Genomic DNA, 10,756 nt, shown 5'->3' on the forward strand with positions numbered 1-10,756 from the left:
AAGAGCATTTTAAGTACAACTGTTTATCTAGTACAGTGACGTTTACTTGCAGATAATCACTTTGTAATTGCTTCAAGTAAGTTGTTATATTTGAATTACCTTAAATTTAGAGCGTTCTGTAAAACGTTTAAATTGGGGTTAAAATTGGACAAGGTGAACTAATTTTCAAGTACAACTAAATAAGTATTGTCTTTCTAGAGAGTTTTAGCAGAAATGCATTCTTCCTGGGAAAAATACGTGAAAATTACAGTTAATTACAAGTAAATACTTGCATTTCTTTACATTCATTTTTACATGTTGTTGGAAACTGTAGCCAGTATGCTTTTCATATTGTTACAAACAATGTTCTATGTGGAAAGTTTCACGTTATTAAAAGCTTCTAAAATGATAAAGGATATTAAATGTTTCCTAGTCAGCTTGTTCAAGATAACTGGTGAAACAATTTTCTCTTGTTCTTAAAAACAAAACAAAAAACCCCAGAATCTGTTTCCTAAATGCAACCTTTCTTTTCTGAAAGAAAGAATTATATAAATAATAAAAGCCCATGTTGTAAAGGAGCTGACATCTGCAGATTGAAAAATTGGATCCAGGTTGAGTGACTGATAGACTCTTATGGTCAATTACTTAACTAGCTTTCTCTGTGTTTGCCTAAGTTTGATTCTTTTCTTTCTTACATACATTTCTATTTAAGTTGTAAAAGATTAAGAATGTTTCCTTCTGCTTGTACATATTCAGTTTATCTTTTTTTATTTGAAGGTTTTTTTTTTTTAAATAAGGTTTTTTGGAAATTAAGAATGGTCAAAATGCTCTTTATGTTTCTCTGTCTAAATTACTCAATTCACATGTGTTCAAAGTCATGGTACGAGAAGTTTTTTAAATGTATGATTTACTTGGGTATATATATATATAAGCTAAGATGAACAGTTTTTCTATTCTGGTTTGAATTCAGTTTAAAGCAACAAAAAAATAATGTGCATAAAACAAAGACTCTTTAAAATCTTAGATATTTTTTTTCACAAACAGTGGAAACAATTGTTACAATTTACATTTATCCAGAGTTACTGCTGCTGCTGCTGCTAAGTCGCTTCAGTCATGTCCAACTCTGTGCGACCCCATAGACGGCAGCCCACCAGGCACCCCCGTCTCCGGGATTCTCCAGGCAAGAACACTGGAGTGGGTTGCCATTTCCTTCTCCAAATCCAGAGTTACTAGAGAGGAATTATTATTCCAGCACTTGAAGTTTACCCTTTTAAGCATCAAGTTATTTCTCTATCTTAGTGACGACAACAACCATTTCTTTTTTCATAATGGGATCATCATTTTGCATATCAAGTACGTACTGTTGTACAGTTGAGGGTGGAATATATGTATAGGACTCTGTGATCCACTTTGAATTTGTGTGTTCAATTTTTATAGTTTTTCCGTCCCTTCCCTTGCTGTCAGTATTCTTCATTTCAGCCTCTTCTTGAATGCTTTATTTTGCTACTTTTAAAAAGTACTAGAATGGGAAACCAGATAGCCAATTTTGTTAAGAGTTAGATTGAAAACTGAAGTAATTAGGCTCTGGAGATTACAAAGTCAAAGGACAGACATAATGGTAAGTAAATGGGTACTGGTATCAAACCTGGGCTCAGATTCTCCTCCTTTATTAATATACTATATAACCTTGAATGAGTTATTTGACCTCTCTTAGCTTGGATTTCCACATCTATAAAATGGGTATAATAATACAGAGGTGTGTTATTATAGTAAATTAATATTATAAAGGAGATGTAAAATGCCCTATATGTAATGTATACTCTTGTCCTCTTCCTTATTTTTTAAAAAACATTTATTTATTTGTCTGGATGGGTCTTCATTGTGGCACTCAGGACCTTCAGTCTTCCTTGCAGCATGTGGGATCTAATTCCCTGAACTGGGACCTAAACCCAGGCCCCCTGCATTGAGAATGCAGAGTTTTAGCCACTGGACCATCAGGGAAGTCCTTCCTCTCCCCTTTCATAAATGAAATACATGGACTATGTGATATGTATTTTAAGACTCATTCATTCTGCAAAAGGAATCAAGAATCTCTACTATGAAGTTTTCCTGTCAGTTTATACCTTCATTTTCATCTCTGCATCTATTGTACGTCATTCCAGCCACAATTCTAACAGGCGCTTTACTTATGTTGGGTTATAATCACATATTTATGTGTCTGTCTCCCCTAGGAGGGCTATAAGTTCTCACGAGTATTGACTGGGACTTGCAAGCTACTAAATAAATATTGTGTCTTAGTCTGAATAGGTGAAGTTACTATTAATAGATATGGGATTTTCCATCCCTACATCATTCATTGCTGCCTTCATTCAACAAATGTTAATTGAACCCCTGCTAAATACCATTCTAAGAACTGAGAATCAGTGGTAACAATTTTGACATTCTACTGAAGGGAAACTGACCATAAAGAAGTAAACAAACAATGTAATTTTAGATAATATAGGAAGACTTCCCTGAAGAGATGGCATTTAAGCAGAAATGAATGAGTATTATCTAGGCAAAAATGAGATTATGAGGGGGACATTCCAGATGTAGGGAATAATATATGTGAAGGCCTCATGGTAAAAGAGATCAGGTGAATTTAGGAGTGGAAAGTAATGCAGTTTGAGGAGAGTGTGAAAGTTTAAATACATGCTTAGGAGTCAGAGCTGACTCCAATACTTTATTAACTCTACAACCTTTGGTAAGTTACATAATCTCTCCTTGACTCAGTTTTCTTATCTGCACAATGAGGATGAGAATAGTTCCTGCTTAACAAAGAGAATAAAATGAAATAATGCTTACAAAGCATAGCACAGTGCCTACTGCTAAGTCGCTTCAGTCGTGTCCGACTCTGTGTGACCCCAGAGACGGCAGCCCACCAGGCTCCCCCGTCCCTGGGATTCTCCAGGCAAGAACACTGGAATGGGTTGCCATTTCCTTCTCCAATGCATGAAAGTGAAAAGTGAAAGAAGTAGTTCAGTCATGTCCGACTCTTAGTGACCCCATGGACTGCAGCCCACCAGGCTCCTCCATCCATGGGATTTTCCAGGCAAGAGTACTGTGCCTAGCAAATAAGAAACACCATAAAGCTAGGAATTCTTACTGTTTTTAGGCAGGAGCCAGAGAACAGACCATGTTAAGAGTTATAGACTTCATCCTAGGAACAATGAGAAGCCACTGAGGGACGCTGAGCAAGATGGTGACATGATACATGGTGTATTAGAAGCATCACTTTGGAAGAAATTTGGAGAATGGATTTCAGGGGTCAAGACTGAATGTGCAACAGTAAGGAGGTTGTTCACTGCTGCTGCTAAGTCGCTTCAGTCGTGTCCAACTCTGTGCCACCAGGCTCCGCCATCCCTGGGATTCTCCAGGCAAGAACACTGGAGTGGGTTGCCATTAGTCCAAAGCAAAAATGGTGGAGTAGGATGTAGTAGACAAAGTGGGAAAAGGTGACTAGGTTTGGGAAGTAGTTAGGAGTTAGAAACCATTGGATATAGTATTTAATTGGATATAGGAGATAAAGTAAAATGAAGGATGGCTCTAAAGTTTCTAGCTTAAACTCCTTGGTGAATAGTTAAGTCATTTCAGGAGACAAGAGTGGTAGAAGGTTAATTTAGGGGAGTGATGAGTTCTGTTTTACACAGGTTGAATTAAGTTGCCTTTGATAAATCTGATTAGAAATAGCTCTTAAAGGGATTTCTGCCCCTGACGCCACTGTTCTACTTCTGACATTGATATCTCTCACTTTGCCAGACTTAACCTGTCCTCCACCTTTCTATCCATCCTCTCTTTAATTGCAGAGCTCTTTATCTAAAACAGAAATTTGACCATGTTTCTTTCCTCCTGAAAACCCCTTAGGTTAGAATCTAAACTTCTTAATGCCTAGCATCATCTGGTCCGTACTTGATGCTGCACCTTCAGTTCTCCACACTAGCTTCACAAGGGAAACCAAGTAATGTAGTGCTCCATAATACCTTCTGTTGTTCATTAGTAAGCAGCAAAAGCCGAACTGTATTTGCAGTTTTTGCAGCTATTCCTGATGGCACACTTAATTGCTATAGGTCATGTTGTCAAGGAGACATGGTAGGATGGTTTCAACTCAAAATGATTAAACGTGTAAAAATGGGCACTTTGAGAGGTAGCATTCTCTGTTTGTATTCCTATTCTCAATTTATTGATTTCAAATCAACATACTTAAATCTGTTCAACACATTTTTGAGAGCTCTTCTTTGCTAAGCAGTGTACTCAGGAGTGAAAGATCAATTAGATTTATTCCCTGCTTTTGAAGAAGGTCTTCTGTTCTCATAGAAGGAGTTGTGCTGTTGTTAAACCTATAATACATTTTGGATATGCTTGATTCCCTAAGCAAAGAAATGGACTGGCCCATTATACTAGTATAGTCTACCTGTGAGCTATGGTCTTTATGATGCAGGAAATTAAGGGAGAAAATGTGTGTGTATATATTCATCAAAACATCATGAGGTGTATCTGGAATAGCCAAGTACTTTTTCAAGAATAGTCATTTGATCCTTTTCATTTCTGTACCATGACAAAAGAAAACTTAAACTTTCTTATATGTCTGCCAGCAATGAACATTGTCTGAAAGTAACTTGGCTTAAGGTAGAAAATTTAGACCATGCAACAGAGTATTTGTCTTTGTTATGTGGGATGGAGGAGACTTTCATTTAGTGACGTGATTGTTAGCAGCATCTCCCCACCTGCCCAGGGAGAAATGAAACTTTAACTGTTGGGTATGGTGCACATTTATAGTTGTTAAAGTTGCAGTTGAAGTATCCAGTTGGTATCCATTGGGTAATATATAGTTTGTAGGTTTAACAATAGAGGTTAATAAATCTCTTTTTCACATGGTGAGTCTGGAGGTTGGGCTGTTTCAAGCTTGAATGATTCATTAGCTGAACTACATTACCCTTTTGCCTTTTATCATTTTGTTCACCTTTGCTCAGTGTAGTAAGGGCTGTCTTAGCTCATGGTTGCAAGGTTGCTACAGCAATTCCAGGCAGCATGTGCAGTCATTGAACATTTTCAGCTTAGGAGGAAAAGAGTTTTTTCCTGTATATCTATCAGGGAAGAAAATTTTTCCCCAGAAGCCCTCCAGCAGTGTCAAATGCCCTTTACCAAGCCAGTAACTGGCAACGAAACTGGGCATTTATGTTTTTGGTTTGGATTAATCCACATCCAGCCTCTAAGAGCCAGGAGAGCCCCCATCTTGAGAACAAAGATTCCTGTTGTTGAGGAAAAAGAGGGATGGAAGATAGGTTTAGTTAGAGGCTGTCAATAAAACTTATATTTAACTAGATAATATATTGCATTGGTCAAGTTATAATTTAGATTCTGTAAGATTAGGAACATAACTAATTTATAATGATACTATGAAATATAACAGATTGGGAACATTCTAGAAACAGATTTGGCCTTTTAAGATGATTTTGTTTTTATTTCTGTTTTACTGCTGTGACTAGTCAAAGTCACACATTTAAGGTAGTCCATCTGAAACATTCACTGCTGACTCTTATGTATCACAGCAGATATGAAAGTGCTCTTTCAGTATCTACACTGAGTTTCTTCCATATACACTGGTTTTTGGCCTTCCTTACTTTACTGATACACTGAGAACTCAATCCCTTTCCCTCAGAAAGCTTACTGGCTTGCTTCTCTCCTCTGTGCTTCTTCTTATTCCTATCTCTGACCACTTTCTTTGCTTTTGAGCACAGAGGAGAATACTATCTACCCTCAGGTTGTCCGGACTTCTTTGAATGAAAAATGTAAAGAAATTGAAGCAAACCTTTAACTTTTTCCCCTAAATGGTTTGAAAACAAAGTGAAGAGCCTGTGTTCTTTTTAGCCACTGGCTTACAAACATGAATAGTAGCTACGCTCTCTACCCTCAGTGTCCTCTTGAAATATATAAATCATCCTGTCCTCTTTCTTTGATTTGACTTTTAAGAAAGATTGAAACTAACAAGGATTCTTTTTTTTTTAAGTTTTCAGATTTCAAATATTTTATTCCTGTTTTAGTGTCCCAGATGGTCTCTAGCATAGAAACAAAAAGGCAGAATGATTAGTTTTTAGAATAGTTTTTTAATGTAGTTATTGTTTTGTTTATAAATGGGATATAATGTTTGGTAGAAAAATGGGATGTTAAATATTTGCCTATTAGATTTCAACTTAAGGTCTTGGATAGTCTGTATTAGGAGGACTCCCTGAAAAAATAGTTTAGCTTAATTAGAATTATTTTATCTTTAACACTTTGTGCCCTTAAAGTGCTATACAGATCATTCATGGAGTAAAAGACAGCAAATAGATGTGCTGGTCTTTGTTTTAGAGTTATATTAATTTTCTTTTTGGTAAGCCATTAGAAATTTGCAGGATATCTTTTAACTATTTGAGTAGATAATAACTCAGACAGCCAATTTAAAGATTCGTTGAAACTTTGATGTGACAGAAAATAGCTGCAGACTCTTGGGTCTAATGAAGAGTTAGTAATCAGAGCCCTATTTGGTGTTATGTCTTCAGTTCAGGTCAGTTGCTCAGTCGTGTCCACCTCTTTGCGACCCCATGAACCGCAGCACTCCAGGCCTCCCTGTCCATCACCAATTGCCGGAGTCTACCCAAACCTGTGTCCATTGAGTCGGTGATGCCATCCGACCATCTCGTCCTCTGTTGTCCCTCTCTCCTCCTGCCCTCAATCTTTCCCAGCATCAGGGTCTTTTCAAATGAGTCAACTCTTCGCATCAGGTGGCCAAAGTATTGAAGTTTGAGCTTCAACATCAGTCTTTCCAATGAACATCCAGGACTGATCTCCTTTAGGATGAACTGGTTGGATCTCCTTGCAGTCCAAAGGACCCTCAAGAGTCTTCTCCAACACTACAGTTCAAAAGCATCAATTTTTTGGTGCTCAGCTTTCTTTATAGTCCCAACTCTCACATCCATACATGACCACTGGAAAAACCATAGCCTTGACTAGATGGACCTTTAATCATAAATAATTTCATATCTAAAAACAGTGTTTATAAGTAGCAAATTAGCAGGTACTGGAGGAACCAGAGACATGGGAAATTTTAGAATTTGTGGAAGGACAGGGGAGATACTGGTGAAGGGAAGGCAGTGCCTAAAATTCATAAAGAGATGAAAGTTACGTTGGACGTATGTCAGTTCGTATGTCCAGCTCGTACTAGCAAGCCTCACCAAAAGTTATAATGTTCTTTGTCACAGTTTCTCAAATCAGTCTATTTTTTTCACACCATGGTAAAATATTTTCTTTTTAATTGAAGTCAATGGAAAAAAGGATTTACTTTAACCCAGCTTTTCTAGATCATATTTATTACATTAAGAGAGAAAGACCTTAATTAACCTTGATGATATGACCTAGTACTTCAGTGACACTGGCACAGTATACTCTGGGGCACCTGAGGATTCTTCAGAATATTTGATGATGGTATTACTGCCTGCTGCTGCTAAGTCGCTTCAGTCGTGTCCAACTCTGTGCGACCCCATAGACGGCAACCCACCAGGCTCCCCCGTCCCTGGGGTTCTCCAGGCAAGAACACTGGAGTGGGTTGCCATTTCCTTCTCCAATGCATGAAAGTGAAAAGTGAAAGTGAAGTCGCTCAGTCATGTCTGACTCGTAGCGACCCCATGGACTGCAGCCTACCAGGCTGGTCTGTCCATGGGATTTTCCAGGCAAGAGTACTGGAGTGGGGTGCCATCGCCTTCTCCGGGTATTACTGCCTACAAAGGGCAAACTGGAAATTTAAGTCACACTATGGCAACACTGGGGCTTCCCTGGTGGCTCAGAGGTAAAGAATCTGCCTGCAATGCAGGAGACCCGGATTCGATCCCTGGGTGGGGAAGATCCCCTGGAGGAGGGCATGGCAACCCACTCCAGTATACTTGCCTGGAGAATCCCATGGATGGAAGAGCCTGACAGGCTACAGTTGTAAAGAATCGGACACGACTTAGTGACTAACACACAAACATGGAAACATTATTTTATGCTTTGCTTTTTTTCCTGTTGGTTACTATACCAAGTTAAACTAATGTCATTAAAGATACATTTACCATGACATTTGTGTATAGAATAAAAAGTACTTTAAAAGATTCCAGGTTTTTTTTTTTTTTTTTTTAATGGTTTTTCACTGAAGATACTTAGGAAGTTTTTGTAGGATGACTGCTAGGACCATTTATTGGATTTTCACAGTAGCCATTTTTATTGCTGAAAGCATGTGCACTACTAATGGACTGTCACCATTTGTGACATGAAAAGTTTATATGAAAAAAACTTGTGAAATTTGGCTGTGAAAGAATTGTCTTCTCATATTCTAGTCTCTCATATAATTACTTAAAAGAATCTAATTCAATTGCAATGAAATCTGGAATTACCTTAGGAAAAAATGAGATACTTTTAGTGTTATGCTTTAAATTTTACTCTTTTTTAATTTTAAAAGGGAAAGGTCTTCATAGGTTTATAAATTATTACTTATAAAATTACCTTCAAACTACTTCCTAAACTTTTAAACCATACTAAAGGAAAATAAAGTTTATGAAGTGAGTTTTGTTAGTCTTATTACCCAAATAAACTTTCATATATACATATTCATTAAATGAATAGTATTAGTGTTTTAACTTAAATATATGTATGTTTTTTTAAAAAGTTACCTAGGATAATTTGTCAGTCCTGTGTGTAATGGTTCAGTAAAGTCTAATTAGAATCTTAGTTTACTCTTTCTCTAATTAGAATTTTAGTTTACTGGTAAAAATGAGCATTTACTGTTCTGACACTTTAGTGTTTGACAGGCATTGCACAATCATCTTTAAACTTTACATGATTTCATTTTCTAGCAAGTTGGCAGGTGTTAGCTGTCTATAATTATAACTGAGTAATTTTTCAAATGCTATTCATAGCCTAAACACAGTAAGAAATTCTTCCGATCATGTGATAAAGACCAAGCCTTGCAAAATAGTGGTAGGGTGATATGTTCAGTGGTACTAAAGGACATATTTAAGAGAAGCCTTTCAAAAGTGATTTAAATGATAGGGAGATGGGTTTTCTCAAAAAATAAGATCTCTCAAAGTCATTAATAGTGATTATACCTCACCAAATTAAGGTGTGTCTCTTTTTTCATCTAACAAGTAATGCATAATTTGACAGACTTAAAGGATAAAATCTATATTCAGTTTTGTTGATGACAGAGATTGAGTATAAGAAATAATTGAAATTTTATTGAGGCAGTATAGATTTTACCATTGAACCTAGGGACTGATGTCTTTTCAGTTTATGCATGAGGTATTTACTCTGTACCTGCTATATGCCAAGCACTGCGCTTATATATCTTTTGACATATCAGAGGAAAGGCTGTAAGCTTCTCTTAATTTTAATAATGATTCAACTTTAAAAACAAGGGAAGCTATTGCTTTCTTTTCCTTGATTTTTTTTCTTTTCTTATCTTCTATTTTAAATATACAAGAGTTTCACTTTGACCAGAGATGCTACTTCAGAAGGTTTAAAGATCGGGGATGTGCTTTACTAGCTATACGCTCATGAATAAATTAACCTCTGTAGTCTGTTTCTTCATCTGTGAACTGACATAATTTTAATAATATGCCTCATGATGTGATTATAAAAATTAAAGATCATATTGGTAAAGCATTTTGTTAACTTTAATATACTGTACCAACTTAATTACAAATAAATTTTGAGATTATTCATCTGCAATATGTGGGTAATAACAATACCACTCTCATAGGGTAGTTTCAAGAATTAAGTGAACAATTAAGTGTGTAGAAGTGGGCATGGTTCATAGTAAGTGCTCAGTAGATATTGGTGATGGTGAATACTGATGACAATGAAGGTGAAGATGATGAACTTATCTAGGTCTTTTAACATGAATCAAACTCCAAACTGGCATTACTTTAGGATTATTATGTCATATATCCCACCTTTTGTGTTCACATGTATTTACACCTCTAATTGCCTTTTGTATGGTAAATTTTAATATATTAGCTGATTAATGCTGACCTCCACTTTACCCAAGAGTGCTTCTAACCAACCACTGCACAGGGTAAGTGGTAGCCTTACCCAGAAGCTTGCCTTATGAGTGAGGCAGATCTGTGGCATCCATCCCCTCCTTGGAGTTGTCTCCCTTTCTAGTTTGTCAGCCTGGCACCGGTAGGGAGGGGCTGCAGGCAGTTACACGTGTCATCCGGATGCTTCACTGCCAAGGCCTATGCTTTAATTATCTGTACAACAATAGGAGAGAATGGTCAAAACCATGAGCTTTGGAGTTAGTCAGACCTGGCTGTAAATCCTACTCTGCCAAACTTTGTGACCTTGGGCAAGTTATATAACCTCCTTAAGCCTCAGTTCCCTCCCAGAGTTGTGAGGATTAAATGAGGTAACATGTGCAATGTTTACTGTAACTCAGTAAGCACTCAGTGAATATTAACTATTAGTCTTCTGATCTGCCCTCACAGTGTGATTGGGGGAGCGGAGATGGGAAGTTGAGCCCTCTGGTACCATCTGTCCTTTAGGGGACCAAGTCTCTGGGATACTGGAAAAGTTTTAACCTGCTTTCAGGACCCTTGGCCCTATAGAATAGCAACTTAGAAGAAATAACACCTCTAGGAACCAAGGTAAGGGTTTTGTGAATATTGTTTTAGCACTCTTGGAAACTGATTTCTCCCCTGAGATCATGCTCATTTATTATTCCACTTAG

At 37.1% G+C, this 10,756-nt stretch overlaps 1 protein-coding gene and 1 long non-coding RNA gene across 2 annotated transcripts in view; both read left to right on the forward strand.

Moving 5' to 3' along the window:
* SESN1 (sestrin 1) overlaps positions 1–10,756 on the forward strand; it is a 114,376-nt gene that overhangs the window by 1,186 nt on the left and 102,434 nt on the right. The gene's annotated exons all lie outside the window — the stretch shown is intronic.
* The window catches only part of LOC139184806 (uncharacterized), a 58,606-nt gene continuing 47,850 nt past the window's right edge, over positions 1–10,756 (forward strand). Inside the window, exon 1 of the long non-coding RNA XR_011568327.1 lies at positions 1–10,673. This is a non-coding gene — a long non-coding RNA (uncharacterized lncRNA). The remainder of the gene's footprint in view (positions 10,674–10,756) is intronic.

Source organism: Bos indicus, chromosome 9 (genome assembly GCF_029378745.1).
Source record: "Bos indicus isolate NIAB-ARS_2022 breed Sahiwal x Tharparkar chromosome 9, NIAB-ARS_B.indTharparkar_mat_pri_1.0, whole genome shotgun sequence".
NCBI classification, from domain to species: domain Eukaryota; kingdom Metazoa; phylum Chordata; class Mammalia; order Artiodactyla; family Bovidae; genus Bos; species Bos indicus.